Below are 5,728 nucleotides of genomic sequence, written 5' to 3'. Positions count from 1 at the left end.
AGAGAAACCAGGACATGTCTCTCCGCAGGCCGCTTTGATCCAGTTATACTCTGGACCCACCTGCGCGTTTACAGGTGGACAGAGGTTCCTGCAAATCACTCAGGCGCGAGATTTAAGACCACTGTGTTCAATCTCACTCTCATTATCTTTTCACTCAATTACCTACTCATTTCTCACCGTGTAAATATTTAATTAAAAGCAATGGTAAAAAGCTAAAAACAAAGAAAAAGAAAACAGGACAGTAAAAGTTACAGTGCAGTGTAAGTTATCAATCTACTAGTTAAAGGCAGTGGTAAAAAGAAAGAGGTCTGGATGGTTCATAACGAAGCAGAAGATCGGAAATGTATTTTGGCCCTAAACCATTTAGTTCTTTATAAACTAACAGCAGGATTTTGAAATCAATTCTTTGACATACAGGAAGCCAATGTAAAGACCTCAGAATTGGAGTGATGTGATCCACCTTTTTGGTCTTAATGAGGACTCGAGCAGCAGCGTTCTGAATCAGCTGCAGCTGTCTGATGGATTTCTTGCCCTGTAAGGACACCGTTGCAGTAGTCAAGTTGACTGAAGATAAATGCATGGATTAGTTTTTCCAGGTCTTGTTGAGTCCTCTAATCCTTGATATATTCTCCAGGTGATAGTAGGCTGACTTTGTAATTGTCTTAATGTGGCTCCTCAAATTTAGGTCTGAGTCCTTGACCACACCAGTTCAATACAATCATGAGCTGTGGTGCGAACACCAACACCTGCACTCACAGTTTACCTTCTGGTAACACCTACATGAGCTGCTCACCTGAGCCGCAGTCAGGGTCAGACAAGAAGCAACATCATCAATCAAGTTGCACCTCTGTCTCAGGAGGATCAGGCCTCACAGACAGGAGAAGTATATATTTTTATGTTGGAGGGAAATAAGAGAGTGAACATGAGAATACAAGCAGTGGTAGAGAAATCCCTCATCCCTTGTGGGTAAGGTCTGTGCATCTGCTTTGTTTTTGGCAGATGTTCTGACACTTTTAGGTCACTGCTGTGACCTATCCTGTGTTTACATGTTCATAGGTTCAGTCAATGTGCAGATTACAGCTTTTGATGAAAACTGAGGGGAAATAAATGCCCCAAGAAGCTGTTTAACTGTTCAGCCATGCTACAGGGAGGAGTTTGATTATTTGGAGTATCCAATTGTGTATCTGTTTCTTTTTCTGCGTATTTAGGCTTACTTAGGGCTTTAGAGGCTTATGTTTATCTCAGAATCTATAGAAAGAAAGGACATATGGTATTAGAAAACACAGCTTGAAAAGATCTTTCATGATTTGATCTTTTTGAAAGAGGATATGGAAGTAGGATAAGCCTGGGCTGGATTGATAAATGAAATTAAATCACATTATATCTGTCTCCTTCCACAAACTTAAGTTACAGGGGAAAAAGGAGAGTATCCACACGCAAGACATTATTTGTTTTTGTGTTTTTTCTTACAGTGCAAAGACAGAACATGTGCAAGAATACAAACAATGATGCATTCCACTCTTGACCAATACAATCAGGATGTGACGATGCCCTTTCTTTGGGGCTTAAGAGATATGGGGATTTGCACACAGAAACGAGTCATTTTGATCCTCATTTTAGCAGATTTTTCAGCCACAAACTCTGGTCTGTTCAGGCCTTTTTGAAACTTAATTTTTGTCCTTTGCTTTTCTTAGTTTGAGTAAATATTTTAAAAATCACCTTTCAACTACTATTTGTACACTCCTTGCTACACTGGAGAGCAGATGGACAGCCATCAATGCCCTGTCTTCTCAGCCATTCCATCCTGTCAGCAATGCAAAGCCTGCACTTAAAAACCAGAAGCCAAGGCAGGTGGGAGCAGCATGGGACACCCACTTGAAAACCCTGAGATGTCATCGCTTCCACTTACAACAGCACGGGCTCAAGCATAGGTGTCATTTACGCTGGGGATGCTTGGGACATGTCCCCACTTTTTGAAAGCACTTGTTAAAAATGTTCTAAAAATTGCTTGCAACAAGAAATAAAAAAAATTAAATGGCTTTGAGAAAGTTTTATTTGCACAAAAGAAAACATGAAATGCAATGGAATTATTAAAGAAACATGTATTGTCCAAAAAAAGTAACATAACTGCATTATATTCTGTTATATACTGTATTTATATTTTGAAATGTCGCCTGAATTATATGTTTCCCTTTACATAAATAAATAAAGGCTGCAGCAGGCAGCGACACCGGCCTGTGCCTCCACACCACCTTCAGGAAACGCTTCAACAGCGGGTTAGTGAACACCGTCCTTCCTTCCCTTTACACAAATAAAGACCACCATAAATGCCGCCTGGGTGAGATTCACCGGCTGACACATAGGCGAGTGAGACAGGTGCTGCGCTGACAGGGGAAGTCCCTTGGACTGTTACCTGTAGTTCAACAGGCGCTGCGAATGATGCTAGGCGCGCGCACTGGGCGGAGGAAGTGGGACGTAGGTTCGTCCTCAGACCCATGGGGAGCAAAGAACCCCGAGAGTAAACACCCGTGAACGAAAGGAGCTGGTGATGCTCTTAGGCAAGAATGCAGGATTTTATGCCGCTCCCCTAGTAAGGGGAGGGAGGCAGGGGCAGACACAGTGGCCAGGAGATCCGCAGGGTGTGAGGCTGCCACACCCGTGGGCTCATCAACTTGCCGCTCCCCTGATGAGGGGAGGGAGGCAGTGGCAGACAGTATTGCCAAGGGGTCCACACTAGGCAGCTTAGCCAGACTCGTGGGCTCATCACCGCCGCCACTCAACCGGTAAGAGAAAAGGGCGGGGGACGACAGTGTTGCCGGAGATGTGGACTCCACCCAACCGTGGGAGGGGGGCAAGGAGAGAGAGGATGTGAAGCTTTGCAGCAAGTCCAGGCTGCTTGTTAGCCATTCGGCTATCACACAGCTGGCTCACAGAATGTGGGGAAGTGAGAAACAGTGGTTATAATCTCCAAAAAAAGACTGGGTCATGCAGTTTACAAGAAACATGTTTCTCCAGAGTGTCACTGTCGTCTGCCACACGCGACATCATACATGTACAGCGGACAACGCTGTCACACACCTCTGGATGCAGGAGGAGGGACTGCGCCGGTGATGCCAGCCCGCAGCTGGGCTCTGCCACAGGGGATGTGTGTAATGTGTGGAGCGGCACGCAGGGTTGCGTGTGTCCTGTCCGCACGAAGCGTAATGACCGCTTCGAAGGCTCATATGACACAGCCTGCCTTGTGTGAACCAAAGGGGGACCCCTGGACACACAGAAGGACCTGCTCGGGGAACATGAGAAGAAGAATATCTGTGTATGTGTTCTGTCCACACGAAGCGTAATGTCCGATCTCGTGGACTCATAAACAGTTTCTGTGAGGAGGTGTGTTAGTGACTGTGAACTGCTTCTTGCTTGAGCTCAAGCTGCAGATTAGCCACCTGATTAATGGCAGGTGGTACACACAGTGTGGGGAATGTGTGCTTGGTGTGCCTGACTGAGACAGGCACAGAAAGCATTTGTTCAACAACTTCCACATTAGGAGCAACTAGATTACAACACAGACCCGAACCATATCTTACCAGTTGTCTGCTCTGAGGGACGAAAGTTGGCCAGCAGATGGTCGGCTGGTCGGCTGATCCAGAGGCAGACCGCTTGTCAGCTACACATTGGCTTAAGGTTAGCTTCCTGTTAGCTCGACATTTGCCTGATATTACCATCCTGTTAGCTCAACGCTTGCTTGCCTTGCTGCAGCAACATAGCAACGTTGAGGCTACCTTCAATGGAAGTTGGAATGGGGGAATCAGGGAGCCGCTGGCAGACCCGTGAATGGAAGAAGCGGAGTCAGCAGACTCCCGCTCTTCTGGTAGAGCAGGTTGAGGGCTCCATCCAGAGAGTGGGTGGACTGCCACACTTCCTCATCCTGAATGGCAAAATTATCCTCCCCGTGCTGCCCATTCTGCGCCCTTCTCTCCCCTGAAGAGAGCCAGCGTGGGCCGGGGGGTGAGCGCTCGGTCGGCATGGTCCATGTCACGGACACCGCACACCCGTACGGATGTAATGGCGTCCCGTGCCAACTTGCTGGAAGAATTCTCTTCTTCTGATCTCCTGCTCTTTAGACAGCTCAGTGCTGAAGAAAAATGGGAGCCGAAGGCTAGGTCTTACCATTGTATTTATACAAGGTGCGGACGTAGTAGAGGCCCACACTGTAGGTGGGCGTAGCCAAACTTTTCTCAGTGAGAAAAAGAGGGTAAGACCTATACGAAATAGAACAAAACATTTCTAGTACTTTGAAATTTCAGTTTAGATCGCAATGTTGGGCTGTAAATAACATCATAGAGTACGGTCTAGACCTGCTCTTTTATGAAAAGCGCTGTGAGATAACTGTTGTTGTGATTTGGCGCTATATAAATAAAATTGAATTGAATTGAATGTTGTAGAGACACATTGAACAGAAGTTTCTCAATAAAACAATAATGATAACATTTTCCCTCTTAGCCATAAATAAACTATGTTCCCTTGTTCTTCTGTTAACTGACCCTTCACTAAGCCACGCCCCGAATTCACAGCTGGCCAATCACAGCGCAGTATAGGACTCGCACTAACTGAGGTCCGACACTTTCACGGATGTGCTCCATTGACATTAATGCAAAAAGAGTCATTTTCTAGCTTTTTTGAATGTATTTTTTTTAGATATGGTCAAACACTGTTCGTGGGGCACTAAACAATAGTTTCAGTTGCTACCCAGAGAGGTTGATAGGAGAAATACGATTTATTCTCTTTCCAAAACCAAAAATAAATCCAGAAAAATGTCGGCTGTGGATTGTTCCTAATGTAGAGTTTGCAGCAGTGAGGTAATACTCTATCTTTCCTACTCTTGAGGTGCTATTTCTTTGCACTTTTTGCACTGAGCAATACACTAGAATCTGAAGGCCGGCTGAGCGAGATCAAACAACTGGGTTTGTGTCCCACCCACTGAAACCAAGCTTTTGTCTTGTTAAACCGGAGGGGATCTCAGCTGGGTGCAGTCAGTCTTAATTCCCAACACCTGTGTGCAATTAGACCACACTACTTCAGTGAAACCTACCACTAAAGCGTCAGCGTTAGCTCCTTGTGTGAAGACCTACTTGGGTAAAGACCAGCGAGTCTACCTATGCTACAAATACACTCAGGCCATGTGCTACCACACTATTCCTGTTGTCCACCAATTACTCTTTCACTGGGTTCTTAATTTCCAACAAATGGAAATTCACACAGCTGCTACCCCCGAATCAATATGCCTCCTTCGAATACCATGCTGTCTTTGTGTTCACTCCGGTAAAGGTCTCTGTGATTGTCATATACCGTCCACCAGGACAAATGGGTAACTTTGTGGCTCTCTGGCTTCAGGAACCTTCCCAACCACTTTCAAAAGGGCTCGGGTTAAACCCTTGCTCAAAAAGCCCTCATTTGACCCAACTCAAGTTGAGAACTATCGACCAGTGTCTCTTCTACCTTTTTTATCCAAAACTATTGAACGGGCAGTATTCAAACAGGTCTCTGGTTTTAAGAGTGCCCAATCTACTGAAACGGCTCTTCTGTCTGTAACAGAAGCCCTAAGGTCAGCTAAAGCTGCAGCCCAATCTCCGGTTCTTATCCTGCTTGACCTATCAGCTGCCTTTGACACAGTCAACCACAGGATCCTGCTATCCGCTGTCTCAGCAATGGGCATCTCGAGTAAAGCACTCCTGTG

Source organism: Micropterus salmoides, unplaced genomic scaffold (genome assembly GCF_014851395.1).
Source record: "Micropterus salmoides isolate LMB-PRFRI ecotype aquatic unplaced genomic scaffold, ASM1485139v1 Ms_hic_scaffold_14, whole genome shotgun sequence".
Lineage (NCBI taxonomy): Eukaryota > Metazoa > Chordata > Actinopteri > Centrarchiformes > Centrarchidae > Micropterus > Micropterus salmoides.
This window is presented reverse-complemented; position numbering follows the sequence as displayed.